This window comes from Momordica charantia (genome assembly GCF_013281855.1).
Source record: "Momordica charantia cultivar OHB3-1 chromosome 7 unlocalized genomic scaffold, Mcharantia_2.0 BLBB01000007.1, whole genome shotgun sequence".
Lineage (NCBI taxonomy): Eukaryota > Viridiplantae > Streptophyta > Magnoliopsida > Cucurbitales > Cucurbitaceae > Momordica > Momordica charantia.
Genome location: NW_028275165.1, coordinates 5,129,875 through 5,138,841, shown reverse-complemented (window position 1 = coordinate 5,138,841; position 8,967 = coordinate 5,129,875).

The following is an 8,967-nucleotide window of genomic DNA, read 5'->3' as shown; positions in this document are numbered from 1 at the left end:
TAGTTTTGAAAGAAATATAGAAAATACACGCTTGAGGAAAAAGTGGCACTACTTAGCTAATTCAGGAAATCTGAGTTCTACTCTTTCACGAACTGCTTTTGGTTGCTGCAGAGTCTGGGGTAGCCTAGTATCATATTTCTATGTGTAGTTACAATCCTAGAGTGTAATTATCAACTCATTTGTTTTTATGGGTTAGAGGGTCTATGTCTAGGACTTTGTTTTATGTGCATGTCTAAGTCACATCCCATATTGGTTTCCTACTATTTTACATATCGTAACCTTCTCAGTATTATGCTTTGGTACATAGATCGATCTCCTAGTGGCCAACTTAATTGAGAAAAGACTTAAAGAAAAGTTTTAAGAAACCAACCTAAAAACGTTCCAGGTGCATTATTGGCTTTTTTCCGACCGCGTTAAAATTAGATAATTTTAGCTAAGACATTCCACAGAGAGGTTGAAAATTAGATTAGTGCATAATTGAAGTAAAGAAGATGCACGAAAACATAAGAGAAGTAATTTCCATTGAATTAAATTAAATAACAACAATGAACAATGAGTTCTAGCTTAACTTTCTTCTCTTTCAAGCTTCAAGGGAGTTTAAACTCGCTAAAGAACGTTAAAGGAGTGAAATAAATGAAGAACAATTTAAAGAACTTAAATTAGAACAAAAACAACACTAGAGTTTTTGAAAATACAAGAAAATAATGAAAGGAAAAGAACTACACGAAATCTAAGACTGAAAATGGATGTTAAAAGCTCTTCAAAGAATCAAGAATGAACAAAATGAACCGGGAATGAGTGCTTGAACTACTAGGGAGGCTCTCCTTATATCCCTCCAAGTCGGTTTGAACTCCCCACCAAAATAGGAGGAAAGGGTTGAGATTCTTCCAACTCAGTTTTTTATTTGGACTGGACTGATTTTGTTCCAACAAAACACATGTAAAATGACTCTTGTGCCCTCCATAAGTAAAACACACGTTTTGAAAAAACTAGCAAAAATGCGTCAGTCGCATAGTTCTTGCAACATGGAAATTATGAGTTTTTGCCAAGTTTGATCACATTTCATCTCAATTTTTCTCAAAACACCATATTTACAAATTACTCAGAAATATTCTCCTCATATTCTATTTTAAGAATATGTAAACACTTTTAATTAAAATATAAAGGAAAAATGTTCGTTTTTATAGTCCTACATGCCTCGACATTAAGGTTTTTGCAACAAAAAGTCAAACCTAATACCCACCTTATGAAATTAAGTGGTCATGGATTGGAATCTATCAGAAAGTTACCACTAAGGATGTTGTTGAAATGCAAAGGTTGGAAGATGAAGTAAAAATTCGAAGCCAAAAGAATGCTAAAAAAAAAATTCATTTACCACATTGCAATCGTGCCCAATCTCAATCTTTTGGAAATATGAGTAGCTATTCTTTTTCAACCCTTGAGCATAAGAAAAGAAAAGGTAATACTGTGCTCTTGGAAAGTCATTTAACATGGCAACTCGTGATGAATTGCATGCACAAATTGCTAGGATGTTTTATTCTTCAGGCCTACCTTTTCATTTGGCTAGAAATTCACATTATATGGGTGCATTTATGTCTGCTACAAATAATCCATTGGCGGATTATATACATGTATGATATAACATGTTGAGAACAACACTTCTTCAAAGAGAAATGAATAATATTGAAAGATTCGTGCAACCTATTAAAAGCACATGGAGTACAAAAGAGAGTAAGTATTGTCAGTAATGGTGATAGCACACTTTGTGAGCTACATTTTAAGAGATTTATATTGGAAATATTTGTTAGTTTTCGTTTCTTCATGACAGATTTAAGCACATAAAATATATTTTGCAGGAATAAAGTATCAGGAAGAAACAAGACATAATTGGATCAAAATGAGAGAAAAAGTAGAGTCAAAGTGACTAAGATGGAATAACAACAAGATTTGAAACCAAAGACCCGAGGAGAGCGTTGAGACGCTATTTGTAGCGTCTCAGCACTACGAACTTAAAACGTGGTTGAAAAATCTATCGTAGCATTTCAATATTGTTTATAGCGTCTCAATGATGTAGAGCGTCTCAACCCAGTCTATAGCATCTCAACGCTGTCATGACATTTTTTTTTATAAGAATAGGTTTTTTTAGTCGCTAAGGGGGAGGAATTGTGGAGAGGTTTTTTGGCAGTTTGGCTTTTTGGTAAATTTGGAAGGCAAGGAGACCATTGTAGAGCTTAGAAAAAAGATTCTCAAGGCTCGAGATCTTTCATTCTTGGAAAATTAAGTAATTTGTTCATAGATTCAATAGGTGAAATCAATTCCCCATCACTTTTATTCTTTCATTGATTTTCTCTTTATTATTGCATATTTATTTGTTTTGATTCTATTCTCCCATTTAATTTGATTCTGTAAATAAATTTCGTGATTGTATCTGTAGTACTTGAGTGAGCTAGAAACTCAATATAGAGGACGATATCGGTATTCACTTACCAATTATATTAAAACTTGACCCATATACTTGCGGTAAGCAATTTCTGCTACAGATGTATGGAACGATTCACAAAGGAGACCTTTAATAAACTTTATGGCAATTACAGAAGGAGGACCAATGTTTCTTAAAGCTGCAAATTACTCTGGTAAAGTTAAAGGTAAATATTTCATAGCGAATTTGATGAAAGAAGCCATTAATGAGGTGGGATCTAAATGTAATTCAAATAATCATTGATAATGCTCCTAATTTCAAAGCTGCAGGACAGGTTATCGAGTCACAATTCCCAAACATAGTCTGGACACTATGTGTAGTTCACACTCTCAATCTTTCTTCGAAGAATATTTATGCTTCAATAAATATTGAAGGTAATGAAGATGTATTTAATGGTGGTTGAATTTCTGAATTTTCTAGTGATGTAATGGTGCTGAAGAATTTTATCATGAATCATTCCATGAGACTTGCTATGTTCAATGAAGTTGTGTCTTTGAAGTTACTTTCAATAGCAGAAACACGCTTTGCATCCACGATTATTATGCTTAAAAGATTTAAGCTCATTAAGAGTGGTTTGCGAGCTATGGTTATTAGGAATAAATTGTCTTGCTACAGAGAAGATGATGTGAGGAAAGCAAAATAGGTGAAGGATTTGGTATTTAATGATATTTGGTGAGATAAGATCAATTATATTCTTTCTTTTACTTCACCTATATATGATATGATTAGAGTTTGTGATACAATAAACCTTATCTTCATTTGGTATATGATATGTGAGATACTATGATTGAAACAGTTAAGGTGGCATTCTACATGCATGAAGGAAAGCATTTGGATGAGGTCTCATCTTTAATTTTATGTGGTGATACATTAAATTCTGATTGATCGTTGGAACAAAAATAACACTCCACTACAGAACACTCTCTAAATTCAAGGTACAATAGAACTACATATTAGATGTTTGTTTATTATTTTTATTTCTAATCACTCTAGAGTTTGATATTTTTTTAAATTTTATCTAGGTATTATAGTGAACAGTGGCTTCAAGAAGACAAGAATTGAGTCCCACAACATAAAAATTTGGAAGTAACCGATGTAGTTATTATGTAAGGGTTAGTTGGGTTAAGTAAGGCCGTAAGGTTGTTTTAGTTATAAGTTGGTTAACCGTGTGGTTAATATGTAGTTATCGTTAGTGTACTGTTAATGTGTCAGCTTTCTCTTTTGGAGGATATTATTCTTTCTTCAAGAAAACACCCGTGTATTGTACACCCATTTTGGTATCAGAGCAGCCCGTTTATGGGGTAGATGGCAGGAAAGAAGTCGATCAACTTGCGCGACTCTTCCCTCGGTAACAAAGAAATGGAGCAACCCTCCATTCTCTCGCCATGAACGTCAACCGCACGCTTGCTGTCGGTTGAAGGGGATGTGAAAACCATCAAGCAGGATGTTGGTGAGATTAAACAAATACTAGAGATTATCCACGACAAGCTTGAAGCAATAAGCGTGCATCAGTTGCCGGTTCAACACACAAATCTGACGTAAGAAAGGATGGATCAACAAGCAAGAATGGATCAAGAAACAAGGGTGGATAACCGTAGACAGGTTTTTCCCCAAGAAAGGCCAGCAGATCCACCAAGAAGACCAATGGCAGTCTGGTTGGGACCAAGAAACTTCCAAGAAACGTGCCTTTTCCCGCAAGAAGTCAATCGCAATCCTTTGTTTCAAAGGCGACGAGAGACCATGTTCGATTCTTCAAGTGACGAAGATGACGAGATCATTGCTTTTGAAGGGGAGCGTTGTGGTAGGTATCCTAACCCAAATAGGATTCAAGATCAGAACGAGTATGACATGAAGATAAAGGGAGGAGTTTCGGCTTGGTGAGACCAACTAGAAGTTAATAGGCATCGTTATGGGAAGCAACCCATCTGCAATTGGGAGCGAATGAAAAAGCTCATGCGTGAACGATTTCTACCAATTAATTTTGAACAAGTTCTGTACAAACTATACTAGAATTGTCGGCAAGGAACAAGATCTGTAGCTGACTATTCTGAGGAGTTTCGTCATTTGGGTGCAAGAACCAATATTTTGGAAAGCCAACAACATTTGGTGGCTCGATTCATTGGTGGGTTGCGTTCGGACATTAAAGAACAGATTGCTTTGCAACCAATTGGTTATCTCAATGAGGCAATTTCTACCGCAACCACCATTGAAGAGCAGGTGGGCAGTCGTTTCAAGAAGCAATATGCTCGCCGCGACACTTGGGACCAGGGGGTACATCCAAACGGTCCAATCCTCCGGGCGACAATACCTCTTCCCCAAACTCTTCAGCAACTGCCCCTAAAGGTAAGTCCCTCGATACCAAAATTGGTGTACAATACACAGGTGTTTTCTTGAAGAAAGAATAATATCCTCCAAAAGAGAAAGCCAGCAACTATTTTAAAGAGAAAGCTAGCACATTAACAGTACACTAACGGTAACTACATATTAACCACACGGTTAACCAACTTATAACTAAAACAACCTTACGGTCTTACTTAACCCAACTAACCCTTACATAATAACTACATCAGTAACTCAAGAGAGAATGAATGTCTTAAAAGATATTTGAGTATAAATGAGAGCGCACAAAAGTACACTTGGAGTTCGCCAATTTCTCTACAATGTATGTAGAGTTTGCTGGCTATGATTTTATATGTGAAAGGTACTCTATGGATCCTAAAAGTTGGTGGGTATCCATGGTGCCTATGCACCAATTTTGCAGACATTAGCTATGAACAACCTTCATCTTCCTCATGTTGTAAGCGAAATTGGAGTACATGTTCATTTATGAATTCTTTAAAGAGGAATAAGATGACACATCAATGTGCAGGAGACTTGGTGTGTATCCATAGTAATCTTGGTCTTTTATCAGGAAGAATTCCAGGATATGCAAAAGGAAATACAAAATTGTGGGATATTGTTGAGGATTCTTTTGATCCATTTGAGGATGTAGGCATGCTTAAATAGCTAATCTATCTTTGGATGAGGCAGAATTAGAAGTTGTAGTGATGTAAACTAATGAGAGAGTTTTTTTTTGTTAAATGAATCAATGCCTTTTAATGAATTAGAGCAGCCTCCTTTTATAGGAGGAAGACTGTCAGAATTACAAAGGAAGAGAAAATAGTAGTTGGTTACTTAACAGAATGGTTAAAGCTTAACAAACTTTATAACTAAAGATGTTCTACCTAACCAAATAACTAAATAGACATTCTTGGTTACATCAATTTCCTTCCCTCTTAAAACAAAACTCGTCCTCGAGTTTAAAAACTGTGGAGTTAGAAGGCTATGAACAATCTTCAAAATGGAAACTTTTGGAAACTTTGATTTTTCTTGTGATTCAAAAATACTCCAACTAAAAACTCCTTTTTGAACTTCTCAAAACAAAAATACTCCTCATATCTACATTCTTGAAGTCTACTGTGAGGGAAAGACTTTATCGTATTTTCTTGTAGCCAACGTTCTTGAAGTCCGACTAGAGAATAAACACTTTGTTGTTGATATCTCCTTGCTTGTGGATTAGATAGTTGTTTTCTTTCAAGACTATTGTTGTAATTACCCTCTATTGTTTCTTCTCAATAGTGTACAAGGGTTGGTTTAGTCCCAATACTGTACTTTCTCAAAAAACAAAATCTCCCTCCATTATGTTCAAACTTGTTTGTAGTACTTCTTGGCTGAACAAAATGTTTGGTTTAACTAATGGCTTACCATTTATAATAAGTTTATTGATGTGGAAGAAACCTTCATCACCTTCAATTTTTGCACTCCTATAGAAATTGATTACGCTTGTTTACATGCGTAAAAAGAAGGTTTTAGATGCTGTTTTTACTATGTTTCAGCTTTGTTTCGGATTTTTCTCGATCGTTTGAGTTCCAATTCATGCAAAATTCATATACTATGGTTTGTGGATGGCTTATATTGTATTTATGACATTTTAGGACCATTTGGGAGTGCAAATTAATCAAAAGAAGCAAAAAGACGAAAAAGTTACATGGGAGGCGCCAGGCGCCTGGGAAGCCTGCAGAAAAACAGGTTTTCTTCCAACTTTGCCCTTAATGAAACGCGTCTTCCAATGCGTTTTGGTGGTTCCAACCGATGCATACGTGTAGAAGAAGTGTTCCACTATCAGTTTGAGCACGATTTGGTCAGTCAAAAGAGTTGGAAATGAGTGATTCACCATCGTTTTAGGACCTACCTAACCAATTCTGCACAGCTATAAATTCCAGCAACTTCTCCACCGAAATCATCAAGCCTTGCTTCCTTCTCTTGATCATTTTTAGTGTTTCTTTGTTGCTTTCTAAGTACTTTTGAGTTGCTTTCATTAGTTACTTTTGGTTTTTAAATCCCGAGCACTTTACATTCTTTTATTGAGCTTGTTTTGTTTCCATTTGTACTTAGTCATTTTTTCTACTTATTCAAATATATAAAAATCTAGCACTTTGCTTATTCTCTCTTTGCCTTTACTTTATTTTCAGTTAAGAGAGTTGTGTTTTTGGAGGAAAGAGCACGTGACACTCTCCCTTGCTTGAAAGAGAAGGGCGAAGCTCTCAATCCCGATAAAAACTCTCCATTAGATAACTTTTGTTTTTCACACATGCATTCCACATTCAACCATTTTACTTGCTGTATTTTCTTCAATATGTCTTTCTAAATTCCCGTCTCTAGCCCGGTTATGGATAGTTAGCCTTTTATGTCTAAAAAGGGTTGCTAAGAAGTAGTGTTTTTACTTTCCATTCATTGCTCAACATGTTTTCCCAAAAAGTTAGGATTTAGAGAAGGCCACTGTAAGTCTTAACAAGTCAATACTGAAAAGGTTGCTTATTTGCATTGTTGAGTGATTAAACCGAGGAGAGGAGCGCCTTAGACATAAGGGTTCCGCTTAAGTAGCCTAGACATAGGACCTTAACCCGAGGTTGCGACTATTTCCATCCTAAAACTAAGATATATCTCATAATAGACATATTAGGGAATGTCTTAGGACTTTGAACTTGCTTAGACATAAGTAAAGTGAAAAGCGTAGTCGTTAGTTTCTAAAGTAAAATGCATATTATCCTTAGCGTGTCCTTGATTCTTTGTTGGCTAACTTGAAGTAAATCGGGCTAGGTTTTATTATTATAAGTCCAAATCCCAAATCCAAAACCATTATTTGTGACCACTTCCCATTTACAAGAATCACTCATTTCAACATTCACTATTCTTTAAAACTTCAGAGTTTGGAAATTGTTTAGAAGTCCTTGAGGATCGATACTTGGATACTCCATCCATTTTATATTACTCTGACAGGTGTGCGCTTGCATCTATATAATTGTTACCACGCTTAGCGCGTGCGTTCAGCAAAAACATCCCAGTCAGAAATCTTCTTCAATATCATCAAAATAATCTACAAACCGACAAAAACACTCTTCTTTGCTGAAAAAGTTGGATTCTTGAAGCAATAATCCTTCCATTTTGCATTTTTAAGGCCTATCGTAGTGGAAAAAATTCAAAGTATTTTCTGTGGATGAGTTTCTCTATTCTTGGTGTCGTCTTGTTGTTAATATAGGTTGATATTTTCGTTCTTGATGAAGATTATTGTCGTTACCTTTTGTATCATAAAATTGTGGTTGGTTGGGTCTAATCAATCGTCTATTTTCCACCAAATCCAGGATCTCATCTTCCTCACTTGACGAATCTTAATGTATTTCGTCTCTCCTTTGAAACAAAAGATTTCGATTGAATTCTTGAATTCTTGCCAATTAGCTCGTAGTTCTTGCAGAATTCTTGGTTCAAAAATAGGTTCTTAGAATCTTCTTGGTTGGTGTTGAAGAATTTTAATGCCTTGTCCTCTTCGTTGTTCTTCTGGGCCAAATCTTGATTGATTTTGTTGCAAGTTTAAATCTTCGAGTCGCCAAGATATTTTACTCAAAAGTTGTTGTATCTCACCTACATTCCTTTGGATATCTTCTATAGCTCCTTCAATCGATAGCAAGAATTTGGTTGTGGCTTGTGGTGAGAGGGCAGTGGTTTGATCCACCTCTTTTCCGACAAAAGAAGTATCTCCTACGGTATTGGTGGGAGATTTTATGACAAAAATTAGTCCAAGAATCTTTGTGCTCTGATAGGTGTAAACCAATGAGAGAGTTTTTTGTTAAATGAATCAATGCCATTTAATTAAATAGAGTAGCCTCCTTTGAGGAAGGCTGTCAAAATTACAAGGAAAGAGAAAATACCTTTCGTCCTTCTATCTACGCAATTCTTTGTCTTCGTTCGTGATCATGTTGGGCGAAAGGTAGTTGTAGAGGAGCGGCTGTGAAACGGTGATTCCCCCCTTTCCATTGAAGTAGGGAGGACATCCTTCCCCACCATTCTGGCCTATTATTGATAGGGATTTGACCGATGCTGAAGGTAGCTTGCTTACCAAGCCACCCACTTGAGAAGCTAGTCGCCATACTATTTAACATAACCGTTAAAGC